This window comes from Phalacrocorax aristotelis, chromosome 15 (genome assembly GCF_949628215.1).
Source record: "Phalacrocorax aristotelis chromosome 15, bGulAri2.1, whole genome shotgun sequence".
NCBI classification, from domain to species: domain Eukaryota; kingdom Metazoa; phylum Chordata; class Aves; order Suliformes; family Phalacrocoracidae; genus Phalacrocorax; species Phalacrocorax aristotelis.
The window spans coordinates 5810883-5820613 of NC_134290.1; positions in this window are offsets into that span (position 1 = coordinate 5810883).

A 9731-nucleotide genomic window follows, 5' to 3' on the forward strand; every position below is an offset into this window, starting at 1 on the left:
GCAGGGCTGGCTGTAAGTAATCCTCTCATCATCCCCTGCGATCCTCCCCTCCTCCTCCTGCAGACACAGCCAGAGGATGAGGTAAGCAGCACGCTTCATCCCCAAGACACCAGCAGCGGCGTATCTGCTCCTTCCACCTGCTGGAGAACAGCAGGGCATTAAAAGATGGCACAGATCCTGAGTCCTGCTGTCCCCTTGCCCCTCCACAAAGCGCTGGCAGTCAGGCCAGCAGCCGGTGTGCTGAGCACAGGGGTGCTCAAAGCATTACAGGAGTGCTTGTGATCATGTTTCAGAAGCATTTAGGCAGCCTGCGTCTTAGCAGTCCCTGCAACCAGGCTGCTTTGGGCCACGGCTCCTCCCTGTCTTGCCACGCAGCGCAGGCACTTTCTAACGGGTTGTATAAGGACACGCATGAACAATGCGGTCCCATCCCGGCAGCAGAAGCTTCTTTCTGACAGCAGACGGGCCAGTCTCCAACCACGCAGCCACAAAAGCAAGGAGAACAGATCTGCACCACGTGCACAGGAGACAAGGCCAGAAGCAACGGACTTAAACTGTCATGAGGGAGATTTAGGCAAGGGACTAGAAACGCCTCCTCAGGGCAATGACAGCTTTGCCCGAGAGGTTACAAAGCGTGCCTCAGATGCTGTTGGGAATGGGCTGCAGTGAGCTGCTCCTCCTCCGGAGCAAGGAGAGCTGGTTCCTCACGATCCCAGCTGCCCAGGCCTCCCTCGCTAGAGTGGAAGCGCTTACAGAGCTGCCCCGAACACCGTGGGCCCCGATCCTTACTTGGGACAAGAGCCAAGGCACCTTTGTGCATGGCAGCACACTCAATATTGTAAAGGAGATGAAAGTGTTCATCAGAAACGTCTCTTCTGCACAGGGGGAAAGCCAGGAGTCAGGTTGCAGGCTCCTCTGCCCCAGCCCTGCTTCCAAATAATGCTTATTAGCAGCTACTATAGCTAAACTCTTTGTGGTCACCTATGTAAGTTACAGCAGGAGAGTGTCATGTGGAATCGGGCAGTGAGCTTGCCTGGAGCATTAATGTGTGTTTTCCAGAAACAATCAGGCAGCTGGAGAAGTCCCAAAGCACTGCGGGAAAACAAGCTGGCTGATTCTTCAGAAAGGTGAAGGAGTGCAAGGAAATTCAAGGCCTCAGGAAGGACACTGATCAAAATGAGAGCTGCTCAGGAATTAAGGAAAAATACCATTAGTGGCAATTAATATGTATTTGTGTAACTTCTGTGCTTTGGTAGGGTCAGGAGCTGGGAAGGAGGCAGCAGTACTGTTGTACTATAGTACCTCCCACAAGGCATCCAACTGCTACCTAGCAGTTTTGTAAAGAAACCAAAAAGGAACAATATCGAAATAGGACTCGGACATTAAAAAATGTCTCAGTTCTGGAAATGACATTGTGAACAGGGACTCAGCAAATCTTCTGGTGAGTTATGCCAAGATTAGTTCCTAACCTGAAAGAAAACACAACCGAATTTGGAGGAAAGAGGAATAGCGATACCAGCTGGGGAAATTGCCAGGTAAGCTGGGAATAACTGCTATTTCAGTATAACTGGAATACAACTCTCAGTAAAACTCTCCACGTGTTAATTCCTCATAACCTTTGGGGCAGCTGCCAAAGCACAGCAGATTCCTACAACTTTACACACAAAGCCTCCCACGGGGTAGCTCTGGCTGCCTGTTCCCCCCTTCTCCCTGCGGGAGGGCAGTCGCTGCCTGCGCAATCCTGCCTGTGCACGGAGCAGGCCAGTGCTCAGTTTTCCACAGCCACCGCCTGCTCCCGTCAAACCCGCAGGACAACTGAATGTCCGGCATATATATCCCAGTTATATCACCCCTTAACACACTGCTGGCTCACCTGGTATTTTTAGGTTCCCAAATGGAGCTATTGACCTTAGTTCTCACACGAAAAAACCCACCCAGCTCTGACTCCAGTGACTAATGAACTGTCAAAGCAGTGGCAAGTGGATCCTCTCTAGTTATACCAGCTGGTGAATAAGGACGGATGTGGTGTGTAAGAATTCTTTACCCACATTAATTTTACCACAATTTTAACTTGCATCTCTTCTTTGGGGACCATAGGAAGGGCTAGGGGCAAAGAATGTAACAGAAACAAAGAATGGTGACCACATATTTTAAAATACAAATACTTATACTGATTTAAATCAAGCCCCGTAATAGCTTCTGTGTTCGATACACGAATGTTTCATCTAGAGATCGCGGGGGTGTCCGGATAGTTCTGAAATTTCAGGAAACAACCTGTATTTACAGACATTACAACATGCAAGAGACCTCTCCAAATGGTGTGGACAGGTGTGAGTCCAAGGCTATTATTTATTAAATACATAACCGTAAAATAATTTGCACATTTATAGGACAGACTCCATTAGGTAAATCATAACTGCATGGAGTTATTTTCAAATAAAGGGGCTAAACCTCATCTTCTGCTGAGAGGTAATACTAAGTGCAATTTCACTGGTAGGCACACTTATTAGGTAAATGAAATACAAAAGTGAGCAAGGGGATTATAATGATTCTGTTCTAGGGAAAAAAAGCATAAGGCGAAACGCAGGGCCCCAGCCAGCTACTCTGGAAGGAGACTGGCAGTAGCTGCCTTGAATTCTGGCCCCTGCCTTCACAAGCTGCCTTCTCAGAGAGGTGTCACCACTGCTTTACAGGAGAGCACTGCCTGAATGTCCCCAGACCTCATTAGTTGGTGTGTCAGTGAAAGAGAAAATCAAAACCAGCACACACTGACATGCCTGGGGACAGACCTGGCTTGCCTAGCTGGAGCCACAGATAAAGCCAAGATGGTTGCAAGCACTTTATGCATAAGGTCCACCAACCTGCAGGGAATGAAAGGCAATTATTTGTGTATAGCCACAACCAGGTTAAGGCAGCACTGCAACACTGCTGGGGTTTGCTGCCCTCTGAGCGCGGGGCAGAGCTGCCTGTACCTCCAGCCCGAGCCAGACACCCAGAGCTGTTTCTGTGACAACCTTCGGCCCCTCTCCCGAACAGCAAGAAACTACTGCAAGAAACCACTTCTTCACAGAGACCAAGACAAGGGACAGTTAAACCAGGCTGCTCAGAGCATAGCCAAGGTTCCTGCCCACTGCTCCTCAAGGAGCTCACAATTTCCTCCCTCCCTGAACCACAGTGCCCAGTGTCCCAGAGAGTGCAGGGAGGATCCCGAGATCACAGAAAACATCCCAGGGAGGGGAAAAGAGTTTCACCCCATGTGTTGTTGTCATTGCTGAACTACCACTGAGCGCCTATCCTATTTCCAGGCAGCTTGTAGCATCCATCCTATGTAACACTGACAAAAGCAAGAGCACGCATCCAGAAAATAAGAACACCAGTCATGACCCAGGACAGGAGCTCCTCCCTGGAGAGCATTGGGTTTCACGTGAGGCTAAGGAACTGTGGTAGTAAGCTGCTGAAAATGAGTCACCAGTGCATCCGACAGCCAGTTCAGCAAGGCAGCCCTGGCTGCGTAACAGGAGAACAAGTCTAAGGCAGAAAACATTTGTTCACAGCACATCTCTGGATAGGACTTTGCTTCCAACATAGTAAGCCCACTCTCGGGCTGCAGAGACCCCACTGCAGCAGGCTACGGATCCAAGCAGCTACGGCACATGATGTTCCACCAGACAAATGTCCCTGCACACAGAGATGATGATTAAAAAGAAGTCCCTGGACTCTCATCCATGGGGATGCTCTTGCATGTGCTGGAAGAGACTAAGAGCTGGTCGTAGCAGAAATCTTAAAGCAAAAAGACAGAAAAACTTCCAAGTGTCAGCAACGACGAAGTAGCCTGCCAGACAATAAAGCGTATGTGTTCTCTGACCACAGGTTGCAAATGTAGCAAAGAGAGAAAATCCAGTCACCGTATCACGAAGCCAGGGTCTGCTTCTCATGCGTGGAGATCTGACTGCACAGGCCCATTCTCCAGCCCGATGCAAGTCTGAAAGCTGACACCAAGCAACCAGGTAGCTTTCCACAGTCTCTCACCCCTCCCCAGCTCTGGCCCCCAGACACCTGAAGTCTGCTGCTCTGTTGGCCTGGCAGAGAAGCCAGCTCTGCTCTGTCTAACACCTCTCAGAGCTCCTGGGCCATTATAAAATTGGAATAGGTTTCTTCAGCAAGTGTTCTGTGAGTTTCTAGTGGGGCAGGAAAGAAATGAGGTTGTCAACCAGCAAAGAAGGAAACCATTGCCTTGCATGAAGACCAGAAGACTGGGGAGACCTGTTTGTAAAGGCAGCAGGAGGTGAGGACAGGGGTGGAGAGAAAAGCAGCCATTGCAGCCTTCAAAAGTGAAAACGAGGAAAAAAGTGGAACAGATCTGTGAAGGAACCAAGTGAATGGCTGGTGTTCCTGGTGGCCAGAAGAGATGAGGATTATGGTCATTTCCTCTCTTGTGAGCCAGAGAAGCCCACTGAAGACATGGAGAAACTTCAAGGAGGAGGCTATAGCAGGTGAGATGTGTGATGGTTAAAGGTTGTAAAGGAGTAGACAGAGAGAAGATGGTGGATTTTTCAGGAAAGACACAACCAGGGGAGGATGTGGATCTGACAGACAGCATGGGCTGCGGCATGGGAGAGGAAAAATTCAGTGTCTCCCTTCTTGAGTGTGTACCCATCACAGTGTTGGAAGTAACACAGCACAGTTGTAGGGTGAGACCAAGAGTAGGGAGAAGGTTTGTGAAGCTTCAGCCTGAAGATAGTAGCAGAACACATGGCTGAAGTTGCCAAAGGACAGACATGATTAGAGAAGATGAAGCATGTGCCAGTAAGGGGTAAAAAGGAAATGAACATATAGGTTGAAAAGTCAGGGATTAGCAATGACATCATGAGGAGTGTTCTGCAGAAGCAGACAGTCAGGAAGAAAGGATGGGGAAGTTCAGCCCAGCACAAGTGTGCCTGGTGAAACCAGTACAGACTACGGCCTAGAGAGTGATAACTAGGTTTCATCACATCACACAGCACCACAGAAGCACTGCGAATGCAAGGATGTAATGATTAAATTAAGCACCGTGCTTAAAAATCAAAAGCCAAAGAAAAAGCAATATGCAGTAACAAGGCTGAGACCAACAAGAACATGGAAAAGAAATAGCCAAAGTCATTAGCAAAGGAAGTCTTCAAACCACAGACTGTCAATGGTGGGAAAGTATCAGGGAAGCACAACTGTCTGCTTGCTCCTCTCTCACACCCTCCCCTTGGCACCTGCAATCATCCCTCGGTGACAGGGAGCCAGACAGAACTACTGCTGGCGAACTCCGTTCTGCTCTTACTAAGCATTTTTCTGCTCTTACTAAGCATTTTACACACCTGTGAAAGCTGAAATAATGATTGAGGGAGAAAAAGCAAATGATAGTTCAGTGAAGGAAGATGATCAGAACTTGGGAACTAGGAAGAGCAGGGGAAAGAAACAGAAGATGTAAATGCTATACGAAAAGGCAGAGAATGAAGATGAACAAATGATGGTAGCTTGGCACTGGTTTTGCCTACAAACAGCCAAAAATACTTTTCAGGAAACTGAAAATATTAACCAACCCTGTTCTCCAAGGGTGTGAGGCAGGCAACCAACTCATTAAGCTGCACTGCTAACTGCTGCAGCACCCCTCTCTGTGCAAGGTGCAGAGACAGCACTTTACCTGCTTTGTCAGCACACTTGTAACTCAGATCCAGAATTTCCACTTTAGTGTTTGCTGTGATGGCATCTGCTAAATACTTTTCTGCATGATGATCAAATTAATTTCCCGAGAGCTGGAGGGACACAACTGTAGTATTTTCTAGAAGCATAGTGGAAAAGGCCTTAGCTCCTTCCGCGCCTAATTTGTTGTCAGATAAATCAACAGCTGGGGAAAGAAAAACCATTATCAGATCATCAAATCATATCAGCACCTGACCTCTACGCTGCAATTGGCAGAGGTAGTGCCAGACTTGGAAAACAAGACTGATGAACCTGGTCTAACACAGTATTTCAGTAGGGAGACCTTATTGCAGGCTTTCAGTACTTAAAGGGGGCTTGTAAGAAAGCTGCTGCCATGGTTTTAGCTGGGATAGAGTTAATTTTCTTCCCTGCAGCTGGCACAGTGCTGTGCTTTGGACTTGGTATGAAAACCATGGTGATAACACACCGATGTTTGGTTGTTGCTGGGCAGTGCTTGTTCTAGTCAAGGGCTTTTCCAGCCTCTCACGCTCTGCCAGGGGCACAAGCAGCCGGGAGGGGAGGGGGCACAGCCACGATCCAAACTGGCCAAAGGGATATTCCATATCATGTAACGTCATGCCCAGCGTGTTACCTGGGATTTGCTGGCCGGGGCAGGGAGGCAGCAGTCGCGGCTCGGGGACCGGCAGCATCAGTCAGCGGGTGGTGAGCGGTTGCATCGCTTGTGGTTCTGGGTTTTTTTCCATTTTTCCCTTTTCATTATATTACCATTATTGTTGTTATTATCATAATCAATATTATAATTATTATTTTATCCTAATTATTAAACTGTTCTTATCTCAACCCCCAAGTTTTCTTTTTTTTTTTTGGCTTTTGCTCTTGTAATTCTCTCCCTGTCCCGTAGGGGTGGGGGCAGTGAGCGAGTGGCTGCGGGGTGCTTAGTTGCTGACTGGGGCTGAACCACAACAGATGGGGACAAACTTTTTAGCAGGGCCTGTTGCAATAGGACAAGGGGTAATGGATTTAAAGTATGAGAGATTTAGTCTAGATATAAGGATGAAACTTTTTACAAAGAGGGTGGTGAAACACTGATGGAACAGGCTTCCCAGAGGTAGACACCCCATCCCTGGAAACGTTCAAGGTCAGGTTGGAAGAGGCTCTGAGCAACCTGATCTAGCTGAAGATGTCCCTGCTCACTGCAGTGGGGCTGGACTAGATGACCTTTAAAGGTCCCTTCCAACCCAAATTATCCTATGATTCTATGAAGAACAGACTTAATTTTTGAATTCACAACCTGTCCCCAAGATAGGCTCATTCCCATTTTGCCACATGAATAAGGGACATAAGACAAAAGTGTTCCTTGTACATCTGTGCTTCGCATTCCCGGCACAACCTGCACTCAGCGAAGTTATACCGGGTTTCCTGGTTCCTCATCATGCCTTGAAAAAAAGAGCGTAGGCAGGGAGAGACAGCAAAGCTGAATGTAAAACAGGAATGGATGTGAAGACCTTGAGTCCCAAATATGAAAGCATGTCCTCTGCCCGCCTACATACAGCAATCCTACAATCTTCCTAGCACAGAAATAATAGAACCCTAAACCTCTAATACCGAATCCAACCACTAGAGAAAATAAGGAAATCCCATGTTAACTGGAGTTTCACGCACTGAATCCATCCCCTTCATCCGTGATGACTTCCCAACAAAGCCTATGGTTGCCTTAGTTATAAGAGACTTGTGTTCTCAGCTGTCTAAACTGACCTTGTTCTTTGTGGATAAAACACATCATTCAGTGCAGCAACCAGCATGACTTACAGTGAAGTTCTGCCTGTATCCTAGCAGGGGCCTGGAGATTCAGGCACTGAAACAGGAGATTAATGCAAGTGCTGGAAAATGTGACACAGACACATGACAGGGGCTCCAGGCAGACCCATCCTGGCTCTCTGCTCTGCGCTCTTCACTAAAAGCACAGCACAGGGACTCCTAGACTGTCTCCACATGCAACAACCTCAAGTTTGGCAGGACTTGTTAGTGCTTCTGGGTACAAGCTGGCACAACCAGCTCTAGCCCACCAAACTGCCTTCACTGCACCTCAGCTCTGCGGAGCACAGGACCCTGCCACATGTAACCCACAACCCACATAATCGGTCCATGTATAACTGGGAGTTGCTACTTATATTATGAAAGGCAAGAGTATCGACCCAGGAAAAGCAGGGACTAAAACCATGATCTCTAGACAAAACAGTGCCTGACTGAGACTTAAGTGCTGGAAGCACTGCTCTGCTTCTGCACCCTTTATCCGTAGTATCTGTAGTCTAATATCACAGAGGTATTAGACATGTGAAATGTTCCTGGGAAGAGCAGACATGTGCTGCTGCTAGAAGAGAGGCTTGCAGGTTCACTCTAGATGGGCTGCTTTTCTACCTGTCCCTACTTAGAAGCTCCATTTTCTTAGATGCCAGTCATGCACATTCAACTTACAAAGCCTTAACCGTTATCAACCACATCCTCTGAATAGTCTGTTTCAGGTGGATGTTTCTGATCCACAGCCAAAGCAGAAACTTGCTCTTTCACCTGGCTTTGCGGCAGCTTCACAGGACTAACAGCACTGGGCTGACTCCAGTTAGTAGCATACTAACTTCACAAAAGTTAATGTTATGAAAACAGGTGGAGAAAGGTGACAAAGCAGCAGTTTTAAACACTCACTGTTCAAACAGCACACCAGTTCTGGTACCCTTTTCACTCATACAGAGTCACTATGACAGCAGTACTGTTTAAATCCACTTAAAGCTAGGCTGGAAAAGCAAACACGGAATATGGTTTAAGATATTTCATTTTGTTTATGTTATTAAACAAATAATTTCTCCTTCCATAAAAACGACGAAAAATACTTATGCTGTCAAAATTCATGACACAGAGGAAAAGGAGAAGGTTCTGGCCCACTGTGCCTGACGATGTACCTCTCTGGACATAATTCTACCTGGCAGTCTGTAAGTACAGCCATAGTAAATACCCCTTTAGTTTACTTATGACTGCTCTGAATCCTGCCTTTGACATTTAAGAAGCCTGTATTGTGCCAGTATCCTGATGTCTGTCAGTGGGAATTCTTAATTTCAAAAATATTTAAAATTAACAGAAGCATGGCAATGACGTTGTGATTATTCAACAGATAGTGCAAAACCAAACTATATTCTCCAGCCTCGGATATCAGACACAGGAAAACAAACTGGAAGGGACCTCAGAGGACTATTCCAGACAAAACAAACTCAACAGAACTAAAAGGTTTATCACCAAAAATTAGTATGAAAGGCTTTTCACGGTCCAAACTACATTTTTCCAAAATGCCATGCCCACTGAAAGCAGCTTTCATGGGTGGAACTACCTGACACGAACCAATGCATGAAGGTACAAAAGCTTTATGTCTTCCTAAAAATACCAATTTAAAAAACACGGAGTACCCCAGGGGAGACAGCACACTCTCAGGAAAAATTCTCAACCCAAGGGGGAAGAGGGATAATGACACACCTGCACATGCCACCCTCCCACCTACCCTCCTGCATCCAGGGAAGGAGTCAACTCCCATTCCTGAGCCCTGCAAAACAACCTGCTGACAGATCCCCACTGCTTGCCAAACACCAAACCTTGTGTGGCATAATGCTGGCCCCCAAACAGTATCTGAACAAGAGGTAACAGCAAGGCAGGCAGAACAGGGTCCCTGACATGTTCTTGAAATAGAACCTGGGTTACTCTGATACTCAGAGGAGTTACGATGTTTTCGTTTGTTGGAAAGACGAAGCTGACAGTCCCTAGGTTGGAGCATTTGCAATGATTTCTAGTTCTGGCAAGGAACCACAGCCAAGTGTGACACCAGGGTGATGGAGGGGACAGCCCTGGGGTTTGCTGCTGGTGGAGTTTGCAGCCCCTCATAGAATCATGGAGTCATTAAGGTTCAAAAAGACCTCTACGATCATCAAGTCCAACCATCCACCCAACACCCCCAGGCCTCCTAAACCATGCCCTGATGTACCACGTCTACACATTTTTTG